Source organism: Sorex araneus, chromosome X (assembly GCF_027595985.1).
Source record: "Sorex araneus isolate mSorAra2 chromosome X, mSorAra2.pri, whole genome shotgun sequence".
NCBI classification, from domain to species: Eukaryota; Metazoa; Chordata; class Mammalia; order Eulipotyphla; family Soricidae; genus Sorex; species Sorex araneus.
The window spans coordinates 261,279,404-261,297,944 of record NC_073313.1 but is presented as its reverse complement, the minus strand read 5'-3'; positions in this window follow the sequence as shown (position 1 = coordinate 261,297,944).

Genomic DNA, 18,541 nt, shown 5'->3' with positions numbered 1-18,541 from the left:
AGGATGTGAGATGGAAAATGTGCATTGGGGAACGTAGAAGAAAAACCTTATGGGCCAGCGTTTCTGAAAACAGGAGTTGGTGACTTGGAACATCCAGTGAAAGAGAATGAGGGCCAGTGTAACTGTGTGCTTGTCAATAATCCACTCAGCCTCTCAACACATTCTTCTTCTCTTGTTAAGTCCTGGGTTCACTCTCCCGAGGGTTCTTCTAACTCAAACCCCTCAGAGATAAATACACAATCGCTAATGATAATGTTTTAACTTTAAAAGCCTTTTCTAGACATGTTTATTAAAGAAATGTCTAATTCCTCTTAAAGGTAGAGATGTTTGTATTCGATGTAGAATGAAGATTCCCTTTTTATTAATGGGATCGTCTGCAAGTACTATATGATGTCATCACAGATGACTTTGTTTTCATTACCAGGTTAAATAGGTACTTGGAATAACTGAAGAATGTGCCAGAAAGATGGTACAGGACGCAAGAAACTTGCCTTGCACACGTCAAAGTCAGATTTCATCGCCAGCACCCCATTAGGGTCCCTCCCATATCTATCCAGGCGTGACACCCATGTGCAGAGTCCAGAGTAAGTCCTGAGCACCACAAGTGCCTCCTCCCTCCAACCCCTCCCCCAAAAAGATTCAAATGTTTTTCTTAAAAATTAGCCCAGATCAAAAAAAATTTAGATCCTGAGCAAGTAGAAAGGTGAAAATAAAGCACACGATGACAAATGAAGGTATGGTCTGGGATCGTCATTGCCATGAGGGTGGATGGGTGGACCTTCCTACCCGACACAAGTTCTATTGACAATCCTAAAACATCAGCAATTTTAGAAATGGGTTGAAAACATCAGGGAAATGAAATAATCTGTCAAAGGCACAAGCTTTCTGAGATATGCCACTGGGATCTAAATCCAGAATTGAGAGACTTTATGATATTGGGCCTTAGTTCCTGCACTGCCAATACCCACTGTCACAGGAACAGAGGACGCTGGATAAATAGGGGCAAAGCTAGATGTCTTCCTAGATTTTAGCAATAGTCGTTCCCACCGTCCATTTTTTTGAATAAGAAGAACCTATTTATCAGGAAGTACCTGGAGGGCAATTAAACTCATTTTGAGCAATGCCCTCACTCTATCCCTTTAAAAGTAACAGAGACGGATGGAGATGTGCAGTGCTGACACAGGCCTGCGTTTGACCCCAGTATGGTATGCCCCACTTCCCAAAGCATCTTCAAGCCTCAACAGGTGTGGCCCTATAAAAAAAATAAGGGCCAAAGTTGTGGCACAGCAGTTGCCTCACAAATGAAACCTGAGTTTGATCCCCATCCCTGTGTTTGTGTGTATGTGTATTCATATATTTATGTGCATATACATGTGTATGTATATATATACATATATATATTACTGTATCACTGTCATCCTATTATTTGTCAATTTACCCAAGCAGGCACCAGTAATGTCTCTATTCCTCCCAGCCCTGAGATTTTAGCAGCCTCTCCTTTTTTTTATTTTTTTTTGCTTTTTGGGTCACACCTGGCAATGCACAGGGGTCACTCCTGGCTCATGCACTCAGAAATCACCCCTGGCGGTGCTCAGAGGACCATATGGGATGCTGGGATTTGAACCCCGGTTGACCGCGTGCAAGGCAAACGCCCTACCCGCTGTGCTATCACTCCAGCCCCAGTAGCAGCCTCTCCTTACTCGTCTTTCCCAACGATTTGAGGCTCTCTCAGGGTCAGGGGAATGAGACCTATCATTACTGTTTTTGGCATATTGAATACACCATGGGGAGCTTGCCAGGCTCTGCCCGTGCGGGTGGGATACTCTCAGTAACTTGCCGGGCTCTCTAATATATGTTACTCTCTATGATTTGTTGCCTACTGTCTGGACTCCATCAAATATGGTGTGGTAATTATGGAAAATGGGTAGGAAGTGTCTTATAACGTGTCCTGGAGCGTGGCAGTGGTTGGGTAGTGGAGGTAGCTGGGTCCCTTGGGGCGAGGAGGATTCTCACCCTCTGGGGCGCCCCAAGTGAAAACAGCCTGCCCTGTAATTTCAGTAATGTGACTGATACTTAGGAAATTAAGTTCCATCTATTGTTATAACTAAAAGCTTTCCTTAAGTAGATGGTAATTAAAAAGTGACAACTCGGGCCGGGATATAGTATAGCAGTTAGGCACAAAGGTGCCACAGGAGATGTTTGAACACTGGTGTGATCCTCAAAGCCCCTAGCACCACCGGGGGGGGGGGGCCGGGCAGCGTCACACTCTTGTACTGACCCACCACCCTGGTTGGCCAAGTGGGACCCCAGACTTCTGAGTACCTCTTGGGAATCTCCCACCTCCCAAAAGTGCAAATAAATTTAGAAGTTACTACACTTAGTAAAATAATGTCTCTAGTATCATAAATCACTTATTAGGAGATTCAACCCAGGTGGCCACATGCTTATGCGGCCGCTCTGCTGCTGATCGACCACGATCCAGAGGCCAGTTAGACTACTTTTGGTCTCAGCAACTGCTTGCAGCCATGTCTCTAGACTGTGAACTAAGCCATAGCCCCGTGCCGGCCGACGAGGGGCAAGATCCTACTTTCTCATTTTTTTTCCCCCCTTTTCGGGGAAAAGCGTCATGGTGTCTGCCATATTATGAGGACTACTAAGCAGGTACGAACTTGGTGGCACAAGAAGGAGAAAAAAAAAAGAGTTATGAACTTGAAACAGTGGGAAGCGTGGGCAGTCTTGGGCCGGGAGCGATACCGGCGCGCGCCCTGCCAAGATTCGACCTGTGTGGCCACACCCTTGTGCGGCCGCTCTGCTGCTGATCGACCACGATCTGGAGGCCAGCTAGACTACTTTTGGTCCCAGCAACTGCTTGCAGCCATGTCTCTAGACTGTGAACTAAGCCATAGCCTCACGCTGCCCCAGGAAGGGAAACGATGCAATTTCTAACATAAATCTCCCTGGGCTTAATTACTAAAATACTAAAATACAGAAATCCTAAACCACGCGGCTGCTATCTCTTCATTCTCAGCAATGGAAAACTAATTATCAAATGCTTCCTTTTCAGTAGGGCTGTTTTTTTGGGGGGGAAACTCCAACAACAATAGTGAGTTTTGTGTTGAAATATGGAATGTAATCAAGGTAAAGAGAAAATGAAGTGAAATTTATCAGCTATGCAGGCGGGGGTGGGGGGCAGGAGGTGGGAGGTACACTGGGGTTTTTGGTGGTGGAATATGGGCACTGGTGAAGGGACAGGTGTTCGAGCATTGTATAACTGAGACATAAGCCTGAGAACTTTGTAAATTTCCACATGGTAATTCAATAAAATAAATAAATTTTAAAAAAGAATCACTTATTAATAGCTCTGTATTTGTAAACTGGCCACATGATTTGTTTTTTCCCCTGTGCTAAGCAACTCGATGTCTGGCAACCACCACAAGCATCAAAAAAGGATCATATGAGGATCATCAAAGTCCCCAAAGAACAGAAAGGAAGGTTTGATGAAGAACCAGTAGTCCAAGAAATCATAGAAAACATTTCCCTGGGGCTGAAGAATACATGCACCTAGAGTAGAGGCCCAAAGAGTCCCAGCCAAGAGGAATTCAAAAATTTCAGGACAATTGTAATCAAAATGACAAAAGCCAGAGACGAGATATTGTGAACAGCAAGATCAAAGAAGGAATTCACGTACAAAGCAAATCCCACAAAGATTCACAGCAGATTTATCAAATGAGACTCTCCAGGCCAAAAAGGAGTGAGGAGGGAGATAGTCAAAATCTGAATGACATGAATGCCTCAGCAAGAATACTTTATCCAGCTAGATATTCATCCAGGGTTGAAGAAATGATGCAAAATTTAATGTACAAGCAAATGCTTGTAAAGTTCAATGCTTCAAAATGAAGTTTGCAAGAAGCACTCAAGGCTTCTCTAAAAGGCAAGACAAACCTCATGATGACATCTAACTCCTACAAAATTATGACGAGAAATCCCTTCCTATCAAGAATCTCTCAAGGCAATGGACTGAATTCACCAATCAAGAGACACAGAGTGGCAACAATAGGGGGAAAAAAGAAAACCACTGAACCCAACATTCTGCTGCCTACAAGAGACATACCTGAACAGTCGGGGTGAACACAGGCTCACAAAGGCTGGAAAACAATCTTACAGGTAATAAAGACCAAGCTGGCCAATACTGTCTTCATTGTCTCAGAAAATAGCAACCTCAAATTTAAAATTTCAAGACACATTGGAATCAAAATGACAAAAGCCAGAGACGAGATATTGTGAACAGCAAGATCAAAGAAGGAATTCACATACAAAGCAAATCCCACAATGATTCACAGCAGATTTATCAAATGAGGCTCATTTATCAAATGGAACAGGGATAGCCATTTAATGATCAAGAGATCAATACACTAAGAAATCACACTTGTAAACATATGTATTCCCAGTGATGGTCTATTGAGGTATTTAATACAGATGCTAATAGATATGGAAGACATTGAAATAACACAATAATTGCAAGAAATTAACACTTCTTCCTCTTTCACCACTGAATAGATATATCATCTAGGGAAAAACTCAACAATGGCCCCGAAGGAACAGAAATGGGCCTAGCATATACATGTGGACTATTCACTCCCCAAAAGTTATGTATATTTTCTTCTCCAGTGTACATGGGACATTCTCCAAGATGCAACACATACTGGGTTATAAAACATATCTCCATAAAAGTCAAGACAGAAACTGTATTAACTATCCTCTCAGATCATGAGGCCTTGAAAATAAAAAATAACCATAAATAGAAACCCAAATATTTAGAAACTAAACTCACGAATTAACAATGAGTGGGTCAATGAGGCTATCAAAAAAAAATTAAAATCCAAGATATCAACATCCTGGAAACAAACAAGAATGAAGATACAAGCTGCTGGGGGGGGATGGGACATTGCAAAAGCCGTGTAAAAAGGGTTGTTCAGAGCAATCCAAGTGTTCATTAGGAAATAAGCAAAGACCCACATAAATAACCCAACAGCTTACGTGGTTAGAAAAGATCAACAACATGAGTCCCAAACTAGGATAATAAAATTTGGAGCAGAAATCAATGAGATGAAAACTAAAGACTCTAAAGAGCAACACAACTGAAAGCCAGTTCTTTGAAAGAATAAACACGATCGACAGACCATTAGCAAGACTCACCAAGAAAGAACAAGAAACCTAGAAAATTAAATCGGAAATGAAAGGGGACACGTCACAACAGATACCACAGAAATCCAAAGGATCATCAGGGATTACTTTGAAGATCTTTATGCCAGGAATCTGGAGAACCTAGAAAAAAAAATAAACAGATTTTTGTCTCCTCTAATGTCCCAAGATTGAATCAAGTGCCGACAGAGGATCTGAATAGGCCAACTACTATCTGGGAAGTCGAAACGCAATTTAAAGTAGCCCCAGAAACAGCAGCGCAGGCACAGGCAGTTTACTAGTTCTTCCAAACCTTTAAAGAAGACCTACTCCCAATTCCTTTCCAAACTTTTTGAGAAAAATGGAAGAAACAGAAATTCCCTCAGATAGCTTTTATGAGGAAAACATCACCCAGATACCGACAGCAGACACACAGACTCAGGATTAAATCTCAGAAGAGATTAACTAGCCTCAAAAGTTCATGGAGATCTGGTCCTTCCAGATGGAAACTCTGGGATGCCCTCAGGAGTAGCTGGCCAAATCCCTGCCCTGCTGAGGCCTTAGCAGCTGTTATCACAACCCATGGCTGCCACCACGCCAACAGCCCAACCCCACTGCCCGAGGACTAAGCAATACGAGATGCCAAACTGAGGAAAATTCCAGGTACCGGGGTCCGTATGTTGAGAAATCTGGGTCCACTCCCACTGTCACGTGAACTCACAGACCAGTTAAATATTCTGCAGCTTCTGGAGCTCATGGCCACAACACCTCCCAATTCTGCAATGCTGCCATCCCAGCAGGCGCACACCAAATTAGAGGGGAAAGTAACAGAGAAGGCAACGAAGCTCAACAAACGCAAACATTAACACAGAAGGCTCATTAGCAATAGCAGCTTAGTAAATCTTCAGGCAAGGATTTAAAGACCCCATGTGGAGATACAAAAATTTTCACATTTTCTTTTACTAAGTTTTTTTTTTAATAATTACATTGGCCATTTAGTTGTAACAAAAAACGTTAAGTTATCTTTTGGAATGAGAAATAGAATAAATTATTCTGTGCCTGCTAAGGAGGCAGGCTTGGAGGGGGGTTGGAAAATGGGGACAATGGAGGGGAGGTCACACTGGTTAGTGGGATTGGTGTTGGAATACTGGGTGCCTGGAACAAACAACTTCGGAAATCACACATTTAAAAGGGGCGGGGGGGGGGGGAAGCAGAGACATCACAAAGAAGAGAAAACTACAGATCTATGTCCCTAATTAACGTAGATTACAAAGATCTTCACAAAATACTAACAAACTGAATCCAACTTCAAAAAGGTCATATACCATGACCAAGTAGAATTTGTCCTGGGAATGCAAGTCAACTAAAATAATATGCTATATCAATATAAAGAGACATAAAAAATCATCTGATCATACAAATACATGCAGAAAAAGCATTTGAAAAGCCCAATATCCATTAATGATTAAAAATAACTCAAAATGCGGGTTGAAAGGTTTTTCACTTACCACACTCCTGTGGCAAACATCATACTCTAGGATGAAAACCTGAAAATCTTCCTTCTAAGATCAGGCGTAAGACAAGGCTGCTCCTTCTCCTTCTCTATTCAGTATAGAACTGGCAATTTGGCCTAGCATTTTGGCAAGAGGGCGATATTAAGGGCATCCAGATTGGGGGGAAAAGGTAAAAATATTTACAGAAGATATGACACTATACATAGAAAAACCCTAAAGACTACAAAAAATACTAAGAATCCAACTCCTAGAAAAATAACTAGACTTGTGCAGTTAGGTGACAGGGCAAAAATCAATGCACAGAGATTCTTCTTTTATGTATGCAAACAAAAGTAATAGAAATTTTAAAAATAGTATTATTCACAATTGTCCAATACCCAATTACACCACCTCCCCTTCGCTGATGATATTGTTCTCATAACACCAAACATTAGCCAAGCGGCACAAATGCTGACTGACTTCGACCTCGAGTGTGGAAAGGTCGGATTGCAGCTGAATCTCAACAAGATGATGTTCATGAAAAACGAACTGGTCCCTGAAGCTCCATTTGCTCTAAATGGAACAAACATATCCGAATGCAGCAGCTATGTGTACCTGGGTCGAGAAATCAACATGAGGAATGACTTGGTGCCAGAACTGCGCAGAAGGAAAAGAGCAGTGTGGAATGCATTCAAGAGCATTGAAGAGGTGGTTAAGAGAATGAAGAACCTCCGACTCCGGGCACATCTTTTCGATTCCACCGTTCTTCCTGAATTAACATATGCCTCAGAGACCTGGGCCCTAAGCAAACAGGATGAGAATGCTATTCGGGTATCCCAAAGAGGAACTGAAAGAGCTATGCTGGGAATATCATGTCTCACTCAAGTGAGAGAAGGAATCCGGAGTTCTGACCTCCGTCGATGGTCAAAAATCAGGGATGCTGTCTCGTTTGCCAAGGCATCAAAAATCAGATGGGCCAGTCATGTAATGCAATTCAGAGACGACTGTTGGACTAGAGCTGTTACCGACTGGATTCCACGGGACATCAGAAGACCTCATGGCCGCCCACCAACTAGATGGTCAGGTTTCTTCATCAAATCTCTGAATGAACAATTTGAGGCTCTTCCTGTTCCTGGAGCGAGCAGGTATCATTGGGCTACACTAGCTCATGACAGGGACAAATGGGGACGTTACTGGCGCCTGCTCGAGCAAATCGAAGATCAACAGAACTACAAGTGATACACATCCAATACCCAGCAACTCATATGGTCCCCCAAGCCCCAAAAGAAGTAATCTCTGAGAATTGAACTAGAAGTAAGCCCTGAGCACTGCATGGTGTCCTCCTACCCCTCCCCCACCCCCATAAAAGAAAATGTGGCAGGGCTGGGGGCTCTGGGGTAAAGCACATGCCACGCAAGGGATGAGCACATGTGCACATGTATACACACACACACATACACGCACAGAGACGTTTAACAAATGATTTCTGATTTAAGGTAGGGTCAGAAAGATGAGCTTATGACTCTGAAAAGGGTTTAGTTCAACCAAAGTTCCTGAGTAAATAACTATTAGCTGATTTTTTTTTAATTATAGAACTATAGCCAGAAGATAGCTCCAAGGGCTTGAGTGCATGCTCTGCACACAGGCAGCCCAGGTTCAATCCCTGGCACTGCATGATCCCGAGCACAGAGCCAGGGTCGTGCCTGAAAACTGAAGTGGGCAGATGTAGCAAAATAATAACTCTATGTGTGTGTGTGTGTGTGTGTGTGTGTGTGTGTGTGTGTGTGTGTATCTACTAGGAATTCTAGCACTTAGAGATCCATAAAAGATGGAGTTTTAACCTAGAAGTTAAATGAGATAATTAGTAACAGAAAAGTTCTCCTTTGTGTCTCTGTAAGTCCCCCTAATATTTAGTAAAATGTGATGAGTACATGTAAATCTGGGTGATACATTTTTTTTTTTGTTTTGCTTTTTGGGTCACACCCAGCGATGCTCGGGTTACTCCTGGCTTTGCACTCAGGAATTATTCCTGGCAGAGTGCTTGGGGGACCATATGGGATGCCGGGGATCGAACCCGGGTTGGCAGGGTGCAAGGCAAACGCCCTACCCGTTGTGCTATCACTTCGGCCCCCAATGGGTAATACATTTTATATTAACCTTAAGAATAATTCATAAGGAGGAAATGCAAATCTAAGGAAAATCACGCTCATACACAATAAAAAGGCAAACACCATTTCATATTTTAAATTCGCAATCATTAAAACAAAATTCCAGGGGCTGGAAAGACAGAACAGTAGGCCAGGTGCTTGCCTAGCACATGGCTGACCCAGCATCAATACCTGGCACCCAATATGGGTACCCCAATCGCCACCAGGTGTTGGATAACATTGGGTTGTCCTGGTTACTCCCGCAGGGAGCTGAGGTTTATTAAGTTACTCCCACAACAGTGCCCCTGAGGCACACCCAATTCCATTAGGCGCTAATAATCCTATACTGCTTTTCTCTTTCCTTTATGTCACTTTCATGGTTTAGCAATGCCCTTTTTGTATAGACACAGGAAGACAACTAATGCTATGCTTTCATAACATGGGAGTTAACAGATTCCAAAATAATATTTACTCCTGGCATCCATATTTACTTAAGCCTCAATTGCCTTTATTCCTAGCACTCCCAAAGCAGGGTCTCGACAAAGAGATTGGATGAATCTGGGGCAAGCTGTAAACTACCCTGGCATCGAAAGGGGACATGTCAATGACCTTAAGTATAAGAAGTTAAGAGCATGGTCATGGGACAAGCTGTTATGACCCAAGAGGAAGTAACTGAATAAGGACCCTGCTGGGGTTAGGAAAGACTAACCTGGCCTGAGGACTGTGGTCTGGGATCTATATCGAGATGCCCCCAGGAAGATCCAACCTTTAAGCTTAATGTATCTCTTACTGTGTTCATACAAAATGACTAGAAATATAAGTAAATTTACTGATTGTTTAAGTGGATTACTAGCCAGGAAAGGAAAAAGCAACACACCCTGGATGGAATCCCTCCCTTGAGCGGATATCCTAGTACTCTAGAGTGCTGAAGGCTCAGATTATTTGTCCTTGAATTAATCTCCTAAAACTCCCCTGAGGGAGTGGTTTTACCTGTTTGTTGATACAACAATGTCCAATATCTTATACCCTACTTCTCCCTCTAGGAGAACCTGGCAAACTACCGGGAGTTTCCTGCCCACATGGGAGAGCCTCGAAAGGTCCCCGTGGTGTATTAATATGCCAAAACCAGTAACAAGCAGGGTCTCATTTCTCTGACCCTGAAAGAGCCTCCAATGCGGCATCCTTGGGAAGGACAAGTAAAGAGAAGCTTCTAAAATCTCAGGGCTAGGACGAATGGAGACATTACTGAGACCGCTCGAGAAATTTGACAATCAACAGGATGATGATGATGATGATGATGATGTTACAACAATGTCCAACCTCACCTATGTGTGCCCCACCTGTCATGATTTCTACATAACTATGCTGTATGGGGAAAGTGGGACTAGAAACACTAGACTAGCAGAGGACTCTGAGGTCTGCGCGGAGACTGGGGTGAGGAACCTGTGATGACTGGGACCATGACCAAAACCATGACCATGATTGTGCTGTAAGGGAGAGTTCGGACTATGCTGGGGAGGAGAGAGAAATAAACTGCCAACCGGCCTGGGACCCTGTTTCTCCGTTCCCCCATTCCCTTGTTCTTCATCCGTCCGTCACCATTGTTGGCTGGCCAGCCAGGGGAACTGCTCTTGGCCACAGAACGCTCGAACCCTTCGCACCCACACGTTTTTTCCCTTGGAAACCCACACCAGGAGTGATCCCTAAGCATGGAGACAGAAGCGTCTTGAGCAGCAATGAATAAAATTCCATCTAACAACTAGCATTTCTGGCATTTGTGAAAATTAAGACAATCCCTTTAAAATAGTGATTCTGTTAAGAAGTTAAATGTTAATACTTTCAAGTCAGTGTGTGTGATTTTTATCAAAATTTATTCAAGACATAACACAACTTAAAGATTATATATTCCTGGGGCTAGAGCGATAGCACAGCAGGTAGGGTGTTTGCCTTGCACGTCCTGGTTCAATTCCCAGTATCCCATATGGTCCCCTGAGCACAGCCAGGGGTAATTCCTGAGTGCAGAGCCAGGAGTAATCCCTGTGCATTGCCGGGTGTGACCCAAAAAGAAAAAAAAAACTATATATTCCTATCATATACATAGCAAGGGATTTAACATTGAACATCTTGGCTTGAAAATGACTATTGTAAGCTCATCTAAAGGCCATGACCAGAGACCCATAAATAAATCTCGAAAGAAATCAACAAGTCCCAGATTTTTCCAGACACCTGTGCATAGCTGAGTCACTAGGGCAGGCTCTGCACTGGCCCACCCAAACAGAGCCTGGCAGGCAGTCGATTGCTCCCACACTCCAAAATCACCACCACACCCCTGGCCAGACTTCAGTCTCAAGAAATGAGTCTCGCCGGAAGTCACGCCCTCGACCCACCCTCGGCGCCATCTTGACACATTCAACAGAGAAGAGGCCAGGCATTCTGGTGAGCAACGCAGCCAGAGAAATGCTCCGGACCCGAAACTGGGCCAGCAACACCGGGGATCCAGACGGAGGAGGTACAGCCTGCACACCTTCTCCAGATGGAGCCCTGGTGACACTGAGCAGCAACTAACACGGCTCCGGCTTGCGGGACTGGGACACATCCAAACCGCATGGCCGCTAACGTGGCCACGTGACCTTAAAATTAAAAAATAAATTAAAAAAAGATATGAGCCTCACCCAGAAACTAATCTGCTGAAAAATCCAGGTATGTGAGTTTTGTGACTAAAATTTCCAGGCTTTCAAGAAGTTGAGATGGGCTATCTCCCCCCACCTCCCTTACCTCCGGAAGCTTCAGCAGTCATGCACACTCTCCCTCCCTCCCAAAGCTTCGATCGACCCAGTCAAAAATTTAATTCCAGTTGTACCTCCCTTTTAAAAATTCCAGGCTTCCTTGAATAACATCTCAAACTCTACAACACTGATCAACCACTAGTAGAATACCAGAATGGATGGGATATAAAGGGGGAGGCAATCAATCTCAATTAAACATAGAAGGCTTTAACTTACAATATCATTTTAGTAATCTCCTATACAAGGACTTAATGACTCCATGGTGAGATAATTTTTACTTTCTTCTAAGGTAACATTTGCTGATTATTGTTAGGTTATTGATAAGCAATATAAATTATTGAGGGCCACTATGGGGGCAGGCTTAAGGGGTGGTTGGGTAAATTTGAGACAATGGTGGAGGGATGATGTAATGATGGTGGAATTGGTGTTGGAATACTGAGTGCCTATAACAAACCATCATAAACAACTTCATAAACTACGTTTATATAAAGTGTATGGTGAAAATTTACATATGTAGACCTTAGCTATTCCATGTAAACACTAAAATTGCTTTTAAAGTTTATTAATGACAGGTGAGACATGATTATTCTAAGAGTATAAAATAAAATCTAATTCAATATACTTCCAATTCCAGACTTGAAAAAGCATATATGTAAACTAGAATAGGCATTCTATTATACTGTATTAAATGGTTTTAATTTTCATATTTACATAGGTCAAAATTGTAATCACTAATGATTTTCTAGGCATTCTTTGCCAGTTCTTAAGTACTATTGGAATAAGCGATATAAATAAGCAATAAAGTAAATTTGTTATGCGCCTTAGGGGCAGGTTGAGATTGGGAGGGAAACTGGGGATACTGGTCCACCAATATTAGAACACTAAATGCTTGAAACAACTGTATAATGAACAACTATGCATATTGTGGTTTTTAACTGTAAAAATTATGACTACTAACCAGTCATCTATTCTCGGGCATTCGGGTTTTTTCCAGATTCTGGCTATTGTAAACAGTGCTGCAATGAACATACAGGTGCAGATGTCATTTCGGCTGTACTTTTTTGCCTCTCTGGGATATATTCCCAGAAGTGGTATTGCTGGGTCAAATGGGAGCTCAATTTCTAATTTTTTGAGAAGTGACCATATTGTTTTCCAAAGGGGCTGAACCAGTCGGCATTCCCACCAGCAGTGTAGGAGGGTCCCTTTCTCCCCACATCCACACCAACAGAGGTTGCTTTTGTTCTTTTGTATGGGAGCCAGTCTCTGTGGTGTGAGGTGGTATCTCATAGTTGTTTTGATCTGCATCTCCCTGATGATTATTGATGAAGAGCATTTTTTCATGTGCCTTTTAGCCATTCATATTTCCTCCTTGAGAAAGTTTCTGTTCTTCACCCCATTTTTTGATGGGGTTGGATGTTTTCTTCTTGTAGAGGTCAACCAGTTCCTTGTATACCCTTAATATCAACCCCTTATCAGATGGGTACTGGGTGAATGTCCTTTCCCATTCTGTAGTTTGCCTTTGTATTCTGGTCACTGTATCTTTAGCCAGAATCTGGGAAAAACCTCAATGCCCGAGAACAGATGACTGGTTAAAGAAACCTTGGTACATCTACACAATGGAATATTATGCAGCTGTTAGAAAGGATGAAGTCATGAACTTTGCATATAAGTGGATCAACCTGGAAAGTATCACGCTAAGTGAAATGAGTCAGAAAGAAAGAGACATAGAAAAACTGCACTCATTTGTGGAATATAAAACAACAGAATGGGAGACTGTAGGATAACATGAGGTTTGTCCTTTTAGCCTTGCTTTAGGGAGCATAGTTTACCTAAAGCAATGTCCTTTCTGTATAGACACAGGAAGACAATATTGTGCTTGTAACTTGGGAGTTGGTTGACTCCAATAATATTTACTCCTGGGCATCTGCTTTCTTACTTAACTCAGTTGCCCTCAGTTCCTAGCACCCCAAAAGCAGGATCCCGACGAGGGACAGGACGGATCCAGGGCAAGTTGTGAGTTATGTGCTACCCTGGCATCGAGCTAGGCCAGGCCAAAGTGCCACAATACTCAACTATAAGTTGAGGGCATGATCATGGACAATGCTGTCATGATCCAGAGGTAACTGACAAGACTAGGACCCTGCTGGGGTTAGGAAGATTAACCTGGCCTGAGGACTGTGGTCTGGAATGTATAGTGAGATGTCCTCAGGAAGAACCAAACTTTATATCTCTTACTGTGTTCATACAGAATGATATTGCTAGAAATATTAGAAGTAGATTTACTCTATTTAAGCAGATTACTAGCTCACACCCTGACACACCCTTGTTTGGAATCACACTCTTGAGAGGATCTCCTTAGATGAGATTTCCTTAGATGAGATTTTGTTAATCTCCTCAAGAAATGGCCTTACCCTTCTTTGTTGATTTGTTGATGTTAAATCCACCTTTGTGCTACTGCCCTAGAAATTTGCTATATAAACTGAGACTGTGGGGCAGAGAAGGAGACAGAAGAAGAAGACAGGAGAGATACAAGAAAATCCAGAGATCCAGAACCAGGAGAGAAGCAGAGAGGGAGAATGAAATAAACTGATCAAGCAACCAACTTGTCCTTCTTCCTTCTGTCGCCTGCCCTTGACCATCAGCCACACACAGCGGTTCCAGGACACTGAACGCGGGCAGTGAGACAGAGCCGCCCGGAGAGCCCATGAGTGCATGCGCCCCTCGGCATGCTTTAGTTTTTTACAGGAGACTAACACCCAATAATAGTAGCAATAAGTACCAGGAGGCCTGCTCCATGGCTTGGAAGCTGACCTCACATGCTGGGAGAGAGGGCAGCTCAGACAGAGAAGGGAACACCAACTAAAGTGTAGTGGAGGATCCACTCGGGATGGGAGAGGCGGGTTGAAAGCAGACTACAGATTGAACACGATAGCCACCCAGTATCTCCATTGCAAACCAGAACACCCAAAAGGAGAGAGAGAACAATAAGGAATTCCCTGTCATGGGGGCGGGAGGGGGGCAGACAGCATGGGGAAGGGGAGGGACCCTGGGGCCATCGGTGGAGGAGAATGGGTGCTGGTAGAGGGATGGGTACTCGAGTATTGTGTAACTAACACATGCACGAAACTCTGTAACTGCACCCTCATGGTGACTCATTAATAAAAAATTTTTAAAAAACTGCATTGCAGCACAATAGAGATGATCTAAAAAGAATGCCATTCACTCAGCAATTCATTTCTAAGACAATACTGAGACATGAGTGCTAAAGTCTAGGCAAAATGACGCTGAAAATCTGTAAACAAACTCAATGTTCATCATCATAGTAGTGAGAAGTTCATAATGGATGACTACCAGGAAAGAGTGTATTTGTAACTCACATGTAGAGGAAAAAGCAAAGACTAGATATGATCCAAATAAAAAATTTCATATGGCAAAACTGGAGGGAAACAAATTGTCATTCATGCAGGCTATCAAAAAGAGAACTACCCAAAACTCATGAAAAGTGCCAAACTAAAGATTTAAATAAAGAATACATTGTCAAGGATGAATTTTAAAGTCAGAATTCTATCACTAAGAGTTCCAAGAAGCTGTATAATCTTGACCAGATAAATCCCTGAATGTCAGGGGTTTGTGTGTGTGTGGGAAGGGGAGATTTATGTAGGAGCACTAGTAGCTGTGGCCACTGAGTACGATCAGTGTTGAGATTCATGTCACAAACTGAAATATTAGCCTCATACTAGGGAGAGAGTTGTGGCGGAAACCATCAACTTAAGGGACATCGATTTACTTCTGCATTCCGTTGGTTAAAATAACTGTTAAAAATGTAGAGAACTGAGATATAGAAATAGTGACTATTATTGTGTGAAGTAATATTGGGGTGTGAAGACTGGAGGGTAGAGTTCACAATTTACCTTTTAATTTCTGGAGGTAGAGTAGGTAAAACCCAATTACAATAAATATTAACTTTAAAACAAGTACAATCAATGTGTCTCAGAAAATGTGAGGACTATCAGTACTGCAAGTTCAGTAATAAATTGTGCTTTTAAAAAAGTTGATACCTTTAAAAGCAGATTAAAAATATGCAAAAGCTGAAAGTAGATGCATGAATCACTATATCTGAATACATAACAAATGACAAAAGGAAAAAAAATTCTCCCAATATTCCTAATGTGCTACCAGATTAAGTACAATCAATTTAAAACTATTCTCTAATGATACACTCAAAACTCAAGTGTTTATATCTGAAAAAGTTTAATTTTTCCAACAGAATTCCATAATGAGTAAGTACTAATCAAACTTAATACAGTGGTTATGGATTTTAAAAAATAAACACTGAACTGTCTATAAATTTTCATCCAATAAAAGATAACCTCCTGCACTAAACTGCTCTTCATAAATGATTAATACATCTTCCAAAACCACATTCTCCAACTAAAAGGATGCCACTTTTTAGATGGCTCAGTGAACTCTCACTCCTGTATGTCTTTAGGTGCTAACATACCATAGATACTGGCTCGCTATTAAAGCTGATACTATCCTTAAAAAAACATGTCATTTCAGAAAGCAAATCTGGCTCTTCACTAAAGAGAAAAATGCATGTGAAGAATTAAATTCTCTACACTGTGATATAGTAAGTAATGAAAATCAGAGCTTTATTATCATACAAAGCTTTTCTAAAAAACAAGGAACTAATTTTGAGGGAATAATGTGTACAATGTAGTTGTGGGGAAATGGATTTTGCCACCATAAATATGCATTTCTCTTATTAAAATATAAGAAAGTCATAAGTAAATGAAAATAAAATATAATACCAAAAAGCAACAATAGTACAGACTCAACTATATACAGCTCAAGAAACTTGGAGAGCTACAGATAGGAACAATGGGTGAAATTAGATACGCACTTATACAATTCTACAACTACCAAATGCCTTCATAATCAATAAAAAAAGCACCGGCATTTTCTATATTCTACTGTGTTCAATTTGAGAGACTATTTCTGAAATTGAAAATATGTACTAAATAGAAGCACAAGCTTATACCTAGTCAGGAGAGCCTCAAAATCAAATCAAATCTATTTCATTGAGTTTCCAGTCAGCCAGAATCAAAATGATCTTAACATATGCATAAGAATAAAATCACTGTAATAATGTCTTTAGTAGGCGTATCTAGAAATGTTCTTAAAGTCTCATAATAAAATTTTGGTGTCATTAAATAATGAGAGCTAGATCATCATCATCATCATCGTCATCATCCCGTTGATCACTGAATTTCTCGAGCAGTCTCAGTAACGTCTCCGTTCGTCCTAGCCCTGAGATTTTAGAAGGCTCTCCTTACTCGTCCTTTCCAATGGTGCCACAATGGACGCTTTGTCAGGGGATGAGATCCATCATTGTTACTGGTTTTGGCATATGAAATACACCATGGGGAGCTTGCCAGGTTCACCCATGCGGGCAGGAAACTAGGCTATCAGGTGTTGCGCAACACCGAGTGGGCACTGTGAGCTTCCGGGAGCTTGGTTTTGGGGCTGGAGCAACAGCACAGCGGGTAGGGCATTTGCCTTGCATGCGGCTGGCCTGGGTTCGATTCCGAGCATCCCTGAGCACCGCCAGGAATAATTCCTGAGTGCAGAGCCAGGGGTAACCTGAGCATCTCCAGGTGTGACTCAAAAAAAAGAGAGCTAGATAACCATATCGAAATAAAGTTACAGAATGTAACAATTAGACCAAATATACCAGTAGTAGTATATGTACATTTGAAAATATATAAAATTAGCAATAACATCTCTGAAAGACCATGAGGTAATTATTTCTGTAGGTGTGGGAATGTAATCCCAGAGATAAACTCTTTCACTTTATATCTTTTGTATAGTTTTAAAACTTGTAAGTATGCAGCACTTTCTAAGGAGGTAAAAAATAAAAAGCCCATAAAACTTTTAGGCTTCGTAATAAAAACCCAACTGATCCGTAGATTGTGAAACACCAAGGAGCAATAGCTCACATCTCCCTGTCACCTTCTTATTAATCATCATCCAGTCAAGACTAGAAAGTGCTGTGTGTTTTGCTTCCTCTCTTCCTCAAGATTAAAGGAAACCTTTGAGCATAGTTAAAATCTTATCCTCATTTTTTAAACTGTAACTTTAATAGTGGGTAGGGCATTTGCCTTGCACTCAGCCAACCCAGGTTCAATTTCCCCGCCCCTCTCAGAGAGCCTGGCAAGCTATCGTATCTCACCCGCAGGGCAAAGCCTGGCAAGGTACCCGTGGCATATTCAATATGCCAAGAAACAGTAACAAGTCTCACAATAGAAACATTACTGGTGCCCACTCAACCAAATCGATGAGCAACGGGATGATAGTGACAGTGACTCAAAAGGCCAGAAAAACAACAAAAAAATTAATGAGCATTTTAACTACAAATTAAATTACTTATCAAAGACATTTATGCTTTCACAAAAGTCCCCAAAATAGCATTCTCCATTAAATTTCAGTCCTGTTATAGGTAAACAAGTAGACCCAAACAATATATTTCAATACATGTTGTGTTCTTATACAGGGGCATAAAATAAGCAGAACTCAGCAATTAGTGGGCTTGAAAGGAAATACAGTCTTGCCAAAAGCCTTAACTGAAAATGGACACTGGTTAAGGGTGGGTATTCAAACATGTATGACTGAAACTCAATCAGAAACAACTTTGTAATTTTGTATTTCACAGTGATTCAATAAAGTTTTTTTTAAGCCATAATCTAAATCAAATCATGTCTATCTGGGACTGGCCACTGAATTTTGTATTCAAAATTCAAAACTTTTAAGCAAAATGCAACTACAGACAGAATTCAGAGTATATGCCATGAATGTACATTATACAAGCACTGTAATTTAGTCATCATGAAACAACAAAGTTATTCACGACTGGGTCTCAGATGTTTCAACATTG